The 17,354-nt window shown below is 38.7% G+C and overlaps 1 non-coding gene across 1 annotated transcript; it reads right to left on the bottom strand.

Moving 5' to 3' along the window:
• Positions 1 to 5,036: 5,036 nt before the first annotated feature.
• On the bottom strand, positions 5,037 to 5,108 carry TRNAC-ACA (transfer RNA cysteine (anticodon ACA)). The gene has a single exon. It is a non-coding gene; the product is annotated as a tRNA-Cys (tRNA).
• Positions 5,109 to 17,354: the final 12,246 nt, after the last annotated feature.

Below are 17,354 nucleotides of genomic sequence, written 5' to 3'. Positions count from 1 at the left end.
GAACTTAAATGTATGGAATAGGTGAATAGAATTCATATGACTATTATATCTACTACTGTGGGCAAAAATACCTTATAAGAAATGGAGTAGCCCTCTTAGGCAACAAAAGAGTCTGAAATGCAGTACTTGGGTGCAGTCTCAAAAATGACAGAATGATCTAGGTTCATTTCCAAGACAAACAATTCAACATCACCATAATCCAAGTCTATGGCCTGACCACTAATGCCAAAGAAACTGAAGTTGAACAGTTCTATGAAGACCTATAAGACCTTCTAGAACTAACATCAAAAGAAAAAAAAAAAAAAGATGTCACAGGGAATTGAAATTCAAAAGGAGGAAGTCAAGAGAAACCTGGGATAAAGGGCAAGTTTGGCCTTAGAATACAAAATGAAGCAGGGCAACGGCTAATAGAGTTTGGTCAAGAGAACTCACTGGTATAGCAGACACCCTCGTCGAACAATACAAAGACAATTCTATTCATGGACATCACCAGATGGTCAATCTCAAGATCAGATTGATTATACTCTTTGCAGCCAAACATGGAGAGGCTCTATATAGTCAGCAAAAACAAGACCTGGAGCTGACTATGGCTCAGATCATGAATTCCTTACTGCAAAATTCCAGCTTAATTTGAAGAAAGTCAGGAAAACCACTAGGCCATTTAGCTATGCCCTTATGGTTATACAGTGGAGATGAGAAATAGATTCAAGGGATTAGATCTGGTAGACAGTGCCTGAAAAACTATGGACAAAGGTGTGTAACACTGTACCAGAGGCAGTGACCAGAATCATCCCTAAAAAAGAGAAATGGAAGAAAGCAAAATGGTTGTCTGAAGAAGTCTCACAAATAGCTGAGAAAATAAGGGAAGTGAAAGGTAAAGGAGAGAGGGAAAGATGTACCCTAACTGAATGCAAAGTTCCAGAGAATAGCAAGGAGGGACAAGAAAGTCTTCTTAAGTGAACAATGGAAAGAAATAGAGGAAAACAATAGAATGGGAAAGACTAGCAATCTCTTCAAGAAAATTGGAGATATCAAGGGAATATTTCATGCAAATATGGACACAATAAAGGACAGAAATGACAAGGACCTAACAGAAGCAGAAGATATTAAGAAGAGGTTGCAAGAATTCAGAGAAGAACTATACAAAAAGGATCTCAATGACCCAGATAACCATAATAGTGTGGTCACTGACCTAGAGCCAGATATCCTGGAGTGTGAAGTCAAGTGGGTCTTAGAAAGCATTACCATGAACAAAGCTAGTAGAAGTGATGGAATTCCAGCTAAACTATTTAAAAATCCTAAAAGATAGATCCTTTATTGCCCATATCCTAGACTAATGGAGATAAAAACAAAAATAAACAGTTGAGGCCTAATGAAACATAAAAGCTTTTGCACAACAGAGAAAACTAAAAAGAAGCTGAAAAGACAACCCTTAGAATGGGAGAAAATAATAGCAAATGAAGCAACTGACAAGGATTAATTTGCAAAATGTACAAGCGGCTCATACAACTCAATACCAGAAAAACAAATAACCCAATCAAAAAGTGGGCAAAAGATCTAAACAAATATTTCTTCAAAGAGAACATACAGATGGCTAATAAACACATGAAAAGATGCTCAATGTCACTCATTATTAAAGAAATGCAAATCAAACCTACAGTGAGATATCACCTCACACTTGTTGGAATGGCTGTCATCAAAAAATCCACAAACAATAAATGCAGGAAAGGGTTTGGAGAAAAAGAAACCTTCTTACACTGTTGGTGGGAATTTAAATTTATACAGCCATTATGGAGGACACTATGGAGATTCCTTTCAAAACTAGAAATAAAACTACCATATGATCCAACAGTCCCACAACTAGGCATATAATCTGAGGAAACCAAAACTGAAAAAGACACGTGTATGCCAATGTTCATCCCAGAACTATTTACAATAGCTAAGACACGAAAGCAACCTATATGACCATCGACAGATGAATGGATAAATAAACTGTGGTACATGTGTAAAATAGAATAAATTCAGTCAGTCAGTTCAGTCGCTCAGTCGTGTCCGACTCTTTGCGACCCCATGAATCGCAGCACGCCAGGCTTCCCTGTCCATCACCAACTCTCGGAGTTTACTCAAACTCATGTCCATCGAGTCGGTGATGCCATCCAGCCATCTCATCCTCTGTCGTCCCCTTCTCCTCCTGCCCCCAATCCCTCCCAGCATCAGGGTCTTTTCCAATGAGTCAACTCTTGGCATGAGGTGGCCAAAGTATTGGAGTTTCAGCTTTAGCATCAGTCGTTCCAGTGAACACCCAGGACTGATCTCCTTTAGGATGGACTGGTAGAATAAATTACTCAGCCATAAAAAGGAATACATTTGAGCCAGTTCTAACGAGGTGGATGAACTTAGAGCCTATTATACAGAGTGAAGTACGTCAGAAAGAGAAAAACAAACATTATATTTTAATGCATATATTTGGAATCTAGAAAGACGATAATGATGAACCTATTTGCAGAGCAGCAATGGAGACACAGACATAGAGGACAGACTTATGGACATGGATGGGGAAAGGAAGGAGAGGTTGGAATGAATGGAGACAGTAGCATGGAAATATGTACACTATCATATATAAAATAGCCAATAAGAATTTGCCGTATTACTCAGGAAACTCAAACCCAGTCTCTGTAACAACCTAGAGGGGTAGGAAGGGGTGGGAGGTGGGAGGAAGGCTCAAGAGGGAGGGGCTATAGGTACATCTATGGCTGATTCATGTTGATGTATGGTAGAAACCAACATGATATTGTAAAGCAGTTATCCTTCAATTAAAAATAAATAAATTTTAAAAAATCCTAAAAGATGATACTGTTAAAGTGTTGAGCTCAATATGCCAACAAATTTGGAGAACTCAGCAGTGGCCACAGGACTGAAAAAAGTAAATTTTCATCCCAATTCCAAAGAAAGGCAATGCCAAAATATGTTCAAGCTACTGTACAATTGCACTCATTTCACAGGCTAGCAAGGTAATGCTCAAAATTCTTCCAGCTAGGTTTCAGCAGTACTAGAAATTCCAAATGCACAAGCTGAGTTTAAAAAAAGACAGAGGAACTAGAGATCAAATTGCCAACATCCATTGGATCATAGAAAAAGCAAGGGAATTTTAGAAAAGCATCTACCTCTGTTTCATTGACATGCTAAAGCTTTTGTGTGGATCACAACAAACTGTGGAAAATGACAAACCTAGACAGCATCCTAAAAAGCAGAGACATCATTTTGCTGACAAGGACTATATAGTCAAAGCTATGGCCTTTCCTGTAGTCATGTACACTGAGAAAGTTGGACCATAATGAAGGCTGAGCACTGAATTTTGAATTGTGGTATTAGAGAAGACTGTTCAGAGTCTCTTTGCCACAAGGAGATCAAATCCTAAAGGAAATCAACCCTGATGGAAGGACTGATGCTAAAGCTGAAGCTCCAATACTTTGGCCACCTGATGAGGAGAGCCAACTCACTGGAAAAGACCCTGATGCTGGGGAGGATGGAAGGCAGAGGGAGAAGAGAGCAGCGGAGGATGAGATGATTAGGCAACATCACCAACTCAATGGGCATAGTTTGAGCAAACTCGGGGAGATAGTGAAAGACAGGGGAGCCTGGAGGGCTGCAGCCCATGGGGTTGCAAAGAGTTGAGCATGACTTAGCGACTGAAGAACAACAGCAACACATATTATATTCATTCCTCAAATCACTAGAGGGAAAGAAGAATAGAAGTAAACTTGATGGAACAGGAAAAGTGAAGGATTAGCAGCTGCCAGTGCAATATTAATTTGTGTCACGGGTGGTATGTGAAATAATAGGGATCTGGGATTACCAACACTGCCCAGAGAATAAGAATTCAAAATTTCTTTAAACTTGGCTTTACTATCTTATTCTTTTCAATTTCAGAACCAGGATTATCTCCCCAGATGTAAAGATACTCTTACAAAAATTGGAAGTGTCATGTCATTTAAAATGGCAAATATCAAGTCCTAGCACAGGTGTGTATATGTGTCTGTGTGTGTCAAATGACTGAACAATGTACTGCAAGTCATTAATAATGAATGCTGAAAGGAAAGCAAAATCATTAGTAGTAAAAGAAGAGATCAGATTTGACATGTTTTCAGAATAGAAACAACCGACTATCAGCATGAGGAAAAGTAAAAAAAAAAAAATCAAATCTGATTCTGAGATTTGCTGTTTGGGTAAATGTTTAGATAATGACGCTATTTAACAAAAGGAGGAACACAAGAAGAGGAGATATTTGACAAATTAGGTGGCAACCTTGGTTTGTGATATATTGAGGTGAAAAGTGAAAAGGAATTATCCAATAGGAGATTTAAACAGAAGCTATTTAGCCTCAAACACAATAGTCGCTAGCCACACGTGGCTATTGAAATTGAAAACAAACTTAAATAAAACAAAGCATTCAGTTCATCACATTAGCCACTTTTCAAGTACTTAATAGCCACATGTGGCAGGGGGCAACTGTATCACATACTGTGAAAAAGCATTCTCATCATTACAAAAAGCAATACCGGTCTGGAGCTCAGGAGTGAGATATAATTTGGGGATTTGTTTGAGCATTTCAAGATAGATGAATTTATTAATGGGGATAATGTGTCTCAGGAAGAATTTATGAAATTAGAATTAAAAAAATCTGAATAAATAAGGTGTAGAGAAATGGCATTTCATAATAATGACTTGGAAGCAATTGATCAGAGAGGGAGAAGAACCAGAAAGATTTCATCCCAGGGACACAATATGAGAGTGTCAGGAAAGTGATCAGAGGGCTTGAGAGGCAAGCTGGGAGGGCACTAAGAAGAAGTTAATGGATTGGCAGTTGGGAGACCATGAATGACCTTTCCCAAATATTTTAAACAGCAAAGTGAAGTCGCTCAGTCGTGTCCAGCTCTTTGCAACCCCATGGACTGTAGCTTATCAGGTTTCTCCGTCCATGGAATTTTCCAGGCAAGAATAGTGGAGTGGGTTACCATTTCCTTCTCCAGGAGATCTTCCCAATCCAGGGATTGAACCCGGGTCTCCTGCATTGTAGGCAGACGCTTTACCATCTGAGCCACCAGGGAAGCCAAGGTGGGCACTAAACCAGTTGAATGAAGGAGAGAAAAATGTTGAGGAAAAAATAGAGAGTGGGATTCTCTTTCAGAAAGTTTTACATTTAAAGTGTAGTGATGGTTTGGAGTGCAATAACTTGAGAGAAAAGGAGGGCCAAGTAAGAAATTTTGCTTGGGGAGGGGAGAAGCTTAAATATATTCATAGACTGAAGAGATGAAGACTTGGAAGAGTAGTTAAAAACACTGGAGAGATGGGATGAATGATGGATGCCTGCCTGGAGGAGATGATAGGAATTGGGATCAAAAGCACATTTAGGAAAGGAGAGGAATATTTTTCTTTGAGGTTAGAGACATGAAAGTTTGAAGGTGGAGGGAAGAAGTTCATGATTGAGAAGGCTTAAATTTCTGCTATTTACTGAATATCCAAGCCTGAAGACTAAAATTTATGCAGGCTGAAAATATAAACCTTTTGTCGTCCATTTAAAAGAAAGTTCTAATGTCTCAGCAGGGAACCATCAGCTCTCTCACAATGGTATAAATTCTGAGGACATCTCATTAACACCTGAAAGCCATTGATCTCTCTGTCTACCAGCAAAGATGTGATCTCACTAACATTCCACAACTTCTGCTATCAGGGATTCAAGGATCATATATGGGGCAAAATTTATATCTTCACAGCTTCATAAAAAGAAAAAAAAAAAATTAGGCAAAACCAAACAGTCAATTAGAGTGTAAATGTGTTGTAAATGTGTTGATGTGGCTATCAAGAGATCCTTCAAATGCAACAGCTGCTTGATTACAAATGATGAGCATAACTAACTCTTCTAAATGTGTATAGAAGTTAAATAAGGAAACAAAATCACAGAATTGCCCATGGAGAAATTAGTCAGGAAGAAAGTGGCAGCCTATAATGCAAAGTCATTTTGGAAGTCCAAATCATTATCTTCTTCACTACTGGAATTTGGTTTGCAACCCTCATAGTACAGTTCCAAAGGTCGCCAGTGACCTGCTAATTCAGTAGACTAATTCAGTAGATTCAGTAGACTTCTCATTTCACATTTCCTCCAGTTTTTTTTTTTTGTTTTTGTTTTTTTTTTGTTTTTTTTTGCAACTCTAGCCACCATTAAAGCCTGCTTTGAGGAGAAAATCTGTCTGTTGGTTTCTAGTAGCCTCAGCAACCCTGGTTTTTGGCAGTTCTGTTTTTCTTCTTTTCTTGTGACTGAACTTCTCCAAGGCCAGAGCTATCCTTCCATCTTTTCTTCAACTCATGTTCATATTGACATATGGAGTGGTCCAGGGAATGACAGGGCTGGCTTAATGCTGATGGGCATGGAACAAAGATGGAATTAAAAAGAAATAGCACTCAGGATAAATAAAAACATAAGACCCAGGTAAACGACATGACAAAGCATATTATGATTTGCTGTTTTGTAAAGGGACAAATAGTAAATAATTTAGGGGTTGAACGCTAATTGCTCTGGCAGCTATTCAACTCTGCCATTGGAGCATAAAAACAAAAAGACACAGATAGACATGAATAACTGAGCATGGCTGCAGTCCAATAAAACTTTACTTATTAAAGTAGGCAGTAGTTCAGGAACTGACCTTTGCTGAGCACAATTCCAATGAAGGCTAATGAGGAGGAAAAATTAAATCCAAAGCCTAGGGCCTGCAGGCAGGGGACCATAAAACTATCATGTGGATCCAGATGATGAATAGTGGGTAGAACTGGAGAGACTTTTTGAGAACCTAACTGGAACTTTTTTTAAAGGTAGGAAAGAAGCTGAAACAGGGACCAAGTTGCTTAAGAGCAACTCTTCTATAGTAATGCATTTGTTCCAATATCTAGGCCTTAGTTGACCCAGACTCCATATACATGGTGCAAGGGACAGAGTTCCATTATGTGGATTCAGTGGGGCCCCTTAGTGTGTGACCATGCAGAAGCTAATTCATTCTTCTGAGCTTTAGTTACTTAATATGTAACCAAGACTGCCTGAAAGAAGCTTTTCAGAAGGTTGCATTAGCCAAAATGTGCAAAAATTGTAAGGCAGTGTCTAACATATAGTGAGTACTCGGCAGGTGCTGTTTGTCTTTCTAGAGTTCTTAGGCACATAAAATAAAAATAAATACAATGGTTTAAGAGATCACACTGCAAACTGTGAAGTAGTATGCAGATGTAGTTAAAATTCTTGCCTGTATGCTAAGTGTGACCTGACCTCTCTCCTAAGCTCTAGAACCTTATCTCAATGGGTTATGACAGCTCCCAACCTCCTGTCATTCCAATTGAGCCTTCAAATTCATTTGCATGGAGACTTGTCCTCAGGATAATATATTCTCAAATAATTTTTGCTGAATAGAACAGAATATAATAAAATTGCAACTTATGTGTGGTGATGGATGTTAACTAAATTACTGTGTGGTCATTTTGCATTATTCACATATCCATTGTTGTATACTTAAACTTAGTATGATGTTGTGTGCCAATTATATCTCAATTTAAAGAAGAAATAGGTACCACATTCTGTTGTTTAATTTTGAAATTCTTAATGAGAAAGATTTTTTTTTCCATGAACTTTCTGGTCATATCTGTTTGTTTGTGTATTGGCTGTTCTTTTACTTTTCACTTTTTACTGGTTTTTAACTTATTGATTTGGAAGAGCTATATATATATATATTATATTTTATATTAAAGATGTTCTTTTACTGTAAGACACATTACAAATTAAACATGTTTTTCTTATAAAAAAACAAAACAAAAAACAATGCAGAGTGTTAATTGCCAGTCTCTTGCCAAAAACTTTTAAAGACTTTCAAGTTCTATAGCCATCACTTAGGCCCTCAATAATTGAGAACTCGTTCTTTTTTTTTTTTTTTTTTTTTTTGGTTTTTGATACCTTTGCTTTTATCTTAATAAATTGATCATTTCTGTTTTTCCTCCTAATCCTTTTACCCTACCCTCACCGACTAGTTTGCAGTTTGGGCTTGTTTTTCTAGGGAACCCTTCAGTTCAGTTCAGTTCAGTTCAGTCATGTCCAACTCTTTGCAACCCCATGAAATGCAGCATGCCAGGCCTCCCTGTCCATTACCAACTCCCAGAGTTTACAAAAACTCATGTTCATTGAGTCCATGATGCCATCCAACCATCTCATCCTCTGTCATCCCCTTCTTCTCCCACCCTCAATCTTTCCCAGCATCAGGGTCTCTTCAAATGAGTCAGCTCTTCACATCAGGTGGCCAAAATATTGGAGTTTCAGCTTCAACATCAGTCCTTCCAATGAATATTAAGGATTGACCCCCTTTTGGATGGACTGGTTGGATTTCCTTGCAGTCCAAGGGACTCTCAAGAGTCTTCTCCAACACCACAGTTCAAAAGCATCAATTCTTCGGTGCTCAGCTTTCTTCACAGTCCAACTCTCACATCCATACATGACTACTGGTAAAATCATAGTCTTGACTAGACGGACCTTTGTTTGTAAAGTAATGTCTCTGCTTTTTAATATGCCATCTAGGTTGGTCATAACTTTCCTTCCAAGGAGTAAGCGTCTTTTAATTTCATGGCTGCAGTCATCATCTGCAGTGATTTTGGAGCCCAGAAAAACAAAGTCAGCCACTGTTTCCCCATCTATTTCCCATGAAGTGATGGGACCAGATGCCATGATCTTAGTTTTCTGAATGTTGAGTTTTAAGCCAACTTTTTCACTCTCCTCTTTCACTTTCATCAAGAGGTTCTTTACTGCCCTGTTATTCAGACTTCCTTTCCTGCTTTCAAGAATCAGTTCCTGGTTTTCCTCACCACCCTCAACAAATTGAGCTGGGAATATGGTTTACCTAAAACAATACACACTCATGTCACTGCAGACCTCCCTCCCTTCCCTGTATCCTAGGAATTACAATGGGTCTAATATGAGCTCAGATCTGAAGGGAGTAATCTGATGTTAAATCTGAGTTCTGCCACTTACTACATGGATTGTCATGAACATTTTCCTTAACATTTTCATGTATTTATATTCCTTCATCTGTAAAATAAGTACAAATAATAGCAGAACTGTTATGAAAATAAAAATTTATGAAAAATGTTTACAGTTATATAATAAGTACCTAAATGTTACTATTACAGTAAGTCAAAGTAAGTTGTCTTTTGTTTTCTGATTTCTTCTGTTAGTGCAGCAGAAATAAAGGGAAAGTTAAGAGAAAATGCTATAATAATTTAAAGGGAGATACAGAAAAGTAAATATTTAAAAAATCAAAATTATCCATAGCATTGTCAGACAAAACTTTAAAAGAATGCATGTTATTAATGTTTTGATGTGTTTCTTTCTGGGCTTTCTCTATTTGTACACATATATGACATTTTTGAGACATATATATTTAATTGAGCTGTTCTTTCTTGCTCTTACCTTTTTTCAGTTAATATATATCCTACAAAAATATTATTTTGTAAGTGTGTCTCATAATGTTCCTATGGATTACCATACATAATGTATTTTACCAGGCTTCCCAAGTGATTCAGTGGTAAGTAATCTGCCTGCCAATTCAGGAGCCTCAGGTTTGATCCTTAGGTTGGCAAGATCCCCTGGAGAAGGAAATGGCAATTCACTCCAGTATTCTTGCCTGGGAAATCCAATGGACAGGAGAGTTTAGAGGGCTACAAGGTCATGGGGTCACAAAAGATTTGAACACAACTTAGCGACTAAACAGCAGCAGCAGTAGCAATGCATTTTGCCATTCTTCTATTACAAGTGAATTTTAAAAATTATTTCAACCATAATTCTGTGAACTATTCTAGTGACAGCTGTGATTAATTTGAAAAAAAAAAAAAAAAAACAGCAGCAAACACTTGGGATATACGTATACCTATGGCTGATTCATTTTGGGGTTTGACAGAAAACAGCAAAATTCTATAAACCAATTATCTTTCAATGAAAAATAAATTAATTTTAAAAAAGTGCACACACCACTTCTATTTTCTCCTGAATATCTAAATTTTTGCCATTGCAATTACTTTTAAATCTTGTGGTCAAGACTGCGGAAAGACAAAGAAAGCCAAAATAACTTTGCATGTCTCATCTTTCTTTCACTGCCTTCTAAGACTTTCAGGTTGCAACTTTCTTCCTCTTCTGACAGACATTATGCCAGCTAAGTTAAACCCTGAGTCCAAAGCTGAGTGTGGAATGAGGTCTGTAGAGAAAAATTTGTTAGATAGCTCTGTGGCATGTCTTTGTTATCAACAGAGCTGTGCAAAATCCATGTAGAATGACTTCCTCATAAAACAGAGCTCACTGCAAATATTCCTTGTTATAGCTTCAAGACAACACAAATCTCTCATTTTAACCTTGCTAATGATTTAGAGAATGTGTGCCGGGTAAACTGCCTATTTGGTTTCCCTCTTTGTCAAAATGTCTTTGAGGTTCTGGGAAGAGTCAAGTCCATTTTATTTACAAAACCTGTTGGGCTTCATTTCATTTCATTTAAATAAATATCATTGAGTACCTCCGACTTGCTAGATGCTCATTGGGTGCTATGAGGAAGAAGAAAATACAAAGGATAAAAGAGGCAGATGTCTGTGCCCTTGAGTTTAAAATCTACTAGAAAGCAATAAGATGTGTGAACAAATAATTCTCATTCCAGGCAGAACAAAATAAGGCTAAACAAAAGGACATACGTTGTGCTGAGTGATTGCGAAGGAAAAAGGGAAACTATTTTAATGAGAAAAGAGGTCATATTTGAGGTAATCCTGGGAGGATGTCTAGGATATTAATAAGGGGAAAGGAAAGAAAAAGGCAGTCAAATCACTGAGAAGCTTCTGCTAGCATTTTCTCTTAGGAATGAGGGATTGCAGTAAAGGCTTCTGTGTACACAAGTTTGTTCAATCCTAAAAAGCAACACTTTGGCTAGGTCTTATTATCACTATTATTGAGGAATCCAAGTCATCTAATTAAAGTCATACCTCTAAAAATAGAACTGGAACTTGACCTAAGGCCTAAGACCTAGACTGAGATGACAGACAAGAATGAGCATGGAATGATGAAAATGCATGATGTGTTCAGAAAATTGCCTACAGGGTCTGCCATTTAATAGACGGTCAGCAAAATCCTTACAAGGGAATAGCATCTCTTTCCCTAAGAAAGGAAAGACATATGTATTTTGGGTTAGTAACAAATAAATCACTCAGTTTCAGCGGCAGAATGTATATAGCTTCAATCCTTGTTCATGAAAACCCACTGCAGACTCTCTGTTGTTCGCTCCCGGGCAGTGGAGCAGGCACCTGTGGTGTGGCAGGTACCCTGCAGCACCAGTATCTAAATCATCTACAGAGTTTAAACCATCTGCATAACACAGGGAGTCACAGAAAGAAAGAAGAAATGCAGAGAACTCACATCTCTTTGCTTTTCTATGTTTTGGCCTTACATGAGCAGACATCACATCTGCTTATAGGTCCCTGTGCAGAACTAGTTACAAGGCCTACCCTAAATAACATTGTCTTCCTAGGTGCTCAGGAAGAGGAAAATGAAAAGATTTTGTGAATGCAAAACATGGTTTCTGGCACAGGAGGCAATGGTAATTTAGGATGTATGCAAATTTACTAACCTAATATATAATATGTAAATTTATATTGTATTAGTTATAACATATAAGATGGAATAACACATCTTATATTGTGTATTAGATATAAAGTACTATATATGGTATATGTAATAATGCATATATAACATGTATACTATTCATGTGTATATATATAATATAATAAATAATATATAACAAATAATGTATAAATTAATGCACAAATAAATGATGAGAGAGCAGGAATTTGAGAGAGTCCATGTCTTATGACTTCTGTCTTCTCTGTGCTTATTCAGAAAATATTTGTTGTAATTTCATATAACAATTTAAGTTAACAACAGCCAATATCTATGATTTTGGAAGAGCTATTGATTGTATTAGGTAAGAAGACAGTCCAAGTTCATCCATCTCATTAGAACTGACTCAAGTGTGTTCCTTTTTATGGCTGAGTAATATTTCATTGTGTTCATATACCACAACTTCTTTATACAGAGTGAAGTGAGTCAGAAAAAGAACGATAAATACCGTATTCTTACACACATATATGGAATCTAGAAAAATGGTACTGAAGAATTTATATATAGGGCAACAATGGAGAAATAGACATAGAGAATAGACTTATGGACATGGGGAGTGGGGAGGAGAGGGTGAGGTGTATGGAAAGAGTAACATGGAAACTTACATTACTATATGAAAAATAGATAGCCAATGGGAATTTGTTGTATGACTCAGGAAACTCAAACAGGGGTGAGATGGGGAGGGAGATGGGAGAGAGTTTCAAAAAGGAGGAGATATATGTATACCTATGACTGATTCATGTTGAGGTTTGACAGAAAATAGCAAAATTCTGTAAAGAAATTATCCTTCAATAAAAAATAAATTAATTAAAAAAAGAAGAAGAAGAAGGCAGTTCAAGGATATATCACAATAATTGTAGAAGACATCAGGGTAAAATCAATTTCCACTTTAATGAGGCTTTTTTCCAATCTTCACTCAACAGAGAGAAGAGAGGGATTTCAAGAGTGTTAACCAGACAGCAACTGAGGTGACAAGCTGAAGACACCAGGCAGAAGTAGGAAAAGAGGAAGCAGGTGCAAATATGGACAAGGAGGAAACAGGAGGTCAAGGCACTTATAGGCATTGAAATAAAGGGGGAAAAACAAAAACCAGGCAGTGTGAATATATGTATGAAACAGGGCACTCCAAGCCAGTCACTGGGACAACCCTGAGGGATGGGGTGGGGAGGGAGGTGGGGTTCAGGATGAAGGACACATGTGCACCTATGGCTGATTCATGTCAGTGTATGGTGAAAACCACTACAATATTGTAAAGTAATTAGCCTCCAATTAAAATAAGTAAATACATTTTTAAAAAACCAACTCAGGGGAGCCATGGTTAGAAAATAAGGAAACAGAGTCTGGACTCTGAAAAGGCGGGGCATTTGAGGTGGTAATGATGTCCAAAGTAGAGCCATAATCATGGTATGTAGACAGTAAGCATAAACATTTGCAAGAAAAAGAAAAATAAAGTCTGAAAATCAGTGTAGAGAACTCAAAAAATTCTTAACCACTCTAGTTCTGATTGCAAGATAAGAGATATAGATGAAGACAAATTTCCTTGATTTTAGAGAGCCACAAAGCAGATGCTATCCCTGCAGAGGTCCAAAGACTGGTCAAATCAAAGCCTTTTCAGAAAGCATTACTTAAAAACTGTGGTGGGAAGGCTCCTCACCAGGACAAGCTAAGCTATTGAGAATACTATATGACAGATGACCCAGTGGCAGGGAGTGATCCATTTGACAATGACCCAATAAGGATAGAGAGACAAGTTATAGGTGCCATTAACTCAGGTGTTCAGGGTTTTTAAACTTAAGCAACATGAGGCCCCTGATTTTAATAAGATTTCCATCTGCTCAGGGCTCATCCTCAAGACTTATGTTTTTGGAATCTGGGACTAAACAGGTACCTTCTATCTTGGCCCCTAATAGACAAGTAGTAGCAGGAATTGCCTCTCAAAGCCTCAGATGCTACATCCAAGGAGGCGACTAGTGGGGTTGGGGGGTATGACAGTTACTGGTAATGAGGTGACGGTGCAGAAGACTAGGCTGTACCACATCAGTGGTCGGGGAGACCAAGGGAGAATTTGGAACAGATAGCCTAGAACAAATAGAAATCAAAACCCAAATACCACAGAAGAATCCAGGTGGGCTCTCCCTTGTGATAACAAGTTCTGTGGGCAGCTGATATTACATTAATGGAAGAACAAAGGTTAGCAGGTTTCCTACCCTTGAGGGCTCCTGGCTGGGCTGAGTCATGCCCACAGACTGCTACTTGCAGGCCCCAGGCATTAGAAACAGGAACAGGAAGGAGAATGGGAGAAAGGAAAATCGGAGTGGAACAGAGATGGGGGTGGGGAAGAAGAAGAATAACCAAAAATAAAATAAAGGTGAGAGTAAAAAAAATTATTATAAACTTCCTTTAGTGCCTGGAGCCCGCTGGAACTGTAACTACATATGAATACTCTACAGCCTCGCCAGCTCCAAAGTATTGCACTGATGGAGTAAACCTGATAAGGAAAACATTTCTAGAAGAACAAGATTGGGGGAAAGAGGCAGAAGGCTTTACAAAGGAAAATAAGGGAAGCTCACTCACAGACTGCTGGTGCTATGAAATAGTGTTCATTGCACAAAGCACTGTCATAGTTTAGGCTCCCTAGAAGCAGAGCCTGAGACAGCGATTCTGGTGCAGGTGATTTACTGGGTGCATGTTCCTCATGGAAAACCTGTGGAGAGGGGAGGGAAGTAGGGTAGCACATGGGATGTGGCCTCAGGTAAAGTCTAGCTTAGGTCTGATTCACAGTGGGGGATGCTGGAGCATGAACTACACTGCAAATCATCTCCATGTCAAGGCAAGAGGACAGGCAAACCTTTGTAACCCCAGAGCAGTTATGCATTGGCAGTGGGTGCTCTTTCCGTGAGGGCATAGACTCCCTCCCACCCCTCTTCCCAAGGAGGATCCTGAGAGATATCTCTGGAAAAGGGGCTTCTGTAACTCTGACAGTTGTGGTAGTTTTAAGGTTGGTCTTCCCAGGTGGCTCCGTGGCAAAGAAATCACTTGCAAATACAAGACATTCAGGATTCACGGGTTCAGTCGCTGGGTTGGGAAGATCATCTGGAGAAGGATATGGCAACCCACTTCAGTATTCTTGTCTGGAAAATTCCATGGACAGAGGAGTTTGGTGAGCTACAGTCCATGGGGTCACAAAGAATCAGACATGACTGAGCGTGGATGCATGGATGGCTAAGCTTTGATCACAGTTACCAATTAAACATTGAGTGTTACTGTGAAGGTATTTGTAGATGTGATTTAAGTCTATAATCAGTTTTTGTCTAAATAATAAAATTAGTTTAAATAATAAAACTTAGATATCTGGGTGGGCCTGATGCAAGCAACTGAAAGGCTTTAAAATCAGGATTCAGTCTTCCCAGGTGAAGAAATCCCGCGGACAGAAGGCTCAACTTGAGACTCCAGCCTGCCTGTCCTGATGGCCGCTTTTTGGATTTTGGACTTCACGAGCTACCCCTCATTATCCTGCAAGCCAATTCTTTCAATAAAACTCTCTCTTTTCCTCTCTGTCAATCTGTCTGTTTACCTGTCTCTCTCTCTGTCTCACATTATCTGTGCCCCATCAGTTCTGTTTCTGTGGTGAAACCCTGATAGATATGGCAGGCGTTGTTGAAAGCAGCATGTGACCAGTGCACTTCATGGTAGAGGGAATCCTCTAATACTGCCAGCTCAGAGGGGCAAGTGCAGGCAGAAGCACAGCCATCCCAGCATTCACGAAGCCATGGGCCACCTTGCCAGGAGGAATGTTTGCCAGGAGGAAAGAGCAATATTTTCTTTTCACAAAAGCACCTTCTGCTCACTTTTGAGCTGAGTTCTTAAAAAAAAAAAAAAAAAGAAAGAAATTGCCTTTCTGAAGACAATTAGCATAAACATCTAAACATTTAAGCATGAACTCAAAGCATTGATCGTTTATCAGCAAATGACCTTACGTTACACAGTAGGTGAAAAAAAAAAAAAAATGCCAATAACGTCCCAGTATTCTCAGAGTTTTCCTGGTGGCTCGGTTGATAAAGAATCTGCCTGCAATGAAGGAAACCTGGGTTCAATCCCTGGGTTGGAAAGATCCCCTGGAGAAGGGAATGGCAACCCATTCCATTATTTTGCCTGGAGAATTCCATGGACAGAGAAGCCTGGTAGGTTACAGCCCACAGGGTCACAAAGAGTTGGACACAACTGAGCAACTAACACTCTTAGTATTGTCACAATCTTAGGACAAAGCAGTAATGCCTCCATGCTTTTCTACATGTTTTAATGTATTTGAACAGACATCACAACAAATAATGAAAAACAGTGCTACTGCTTTTGTTTTTGTTTTAAAGCTAAGGATCTAGCTTGGGTAGTTGGAGTTGAAAAGTTCAATGTGTTATCTGGGGAAGAAAGTGTTTTCTGGTGACATCATTGTCAAACCAGAAATCACTGTTGGATATGGTGTGGCATGAATGCAGTACAGAGCTGATTCGATAATGTATCCCTGACCTCTGAACTGCCATCATGCTAAGCAACATCACAACACAGCTAAGTTAAAGGGCACAGACACAAACTAAAGAGAACGAGTAAAAGACATGAAGGAAAAGAGAGATATGGGAAGAAAAAGAAGGGATAAAATGAGGGAAAGTCTTCATATTGCATGTTAAGGTAAGGCAAAACGAGAGGAATTTTATATCTTCACTTTTATTTCTTTGATTCTAATTGATAAGAAAATATCTTTAAAAGTTGGAACTTTATTGAAAGGAAATAGAAAATCACGGTAAATTTCAATGTCAAGGGATGGAGAAAAACAGTACTGAAGGGAGAAAGAGTAGAAAAGTGGAAATAGAATGAAAAACAGAAATCCAGGAAAATTCAAACTTTCAAGAGCAAATTTTAAATTTTTAACCAAAGGAATTTTGAAGTTCAACTGTTCACGTACCATTTGTCAAGTTTATATGGAAAATAAGTGGTAGTGTTACCTCTCGATGAGAACAAGAGGTGAATCTATTGACCAAGGACACACAAGCTTGGCTCACCACAGGTCACAGCCCTCTCTAAAATAGCTGCTTCAGTTGGCTATGCACATAACATAGCCTGTTGCTTTGCCTCATCTTGGAGAACTCCTTCTCTTTTAAAAAGCTGCACAATTTAACAAGCTAGCAACATGTTGAAGGCATCAAAGTTGCCCTGCGAGTAATTGCAAAATGCGCAGAGCACAGCCCCTGCTCTCATTGCAGAGATATTGTTGCTCATTAGTCACTAAATCGTGTCTGATTCTTTGTGACCCCATGGACTGCAGCATGCCACGTTCTCCTGTCCTTCATTATCTCGAGGAATTTACTCAAAGTCATATACATTGAGTCTGTGATGCTACCTAACAATCTCATTCTCTGCCAGTCCCTCGTCCTTTTGCCTTCCACCTTTCTCAACTTTGGGGTCTTTTCCACTGAGTCAGCTCTTTGTATCCGGTGGCCAAAGTATTGGAGTTTCAGCTTCAGCATCAGTCCTTCCAACGAATATTCAGGGTTGATTTTCTTTAGGATTAACTGGTTTGATCTCTTTGCTGTCCAAGGGACTCTCAAGAGTCTTTTCCAACACCACA

This window comes from Dama dama, chromosome 1 (genome assembly GCF_033118175.1).
Source record: "Dama dama isolate Ldn47 chromosome 1, ASM3311817v1, whole genome shotgun sequence".
NCBI classification, from domain to species: Eukaryota; Metazoa; Chordata; class Mammalia; order Artiodactyla; family Cervidae; genus Dama; species Dama dama.
Note: the sequence above shows the minus strand (reverse complement) of the source record. Positions and strands in the feature narration are given on the sequence as shown.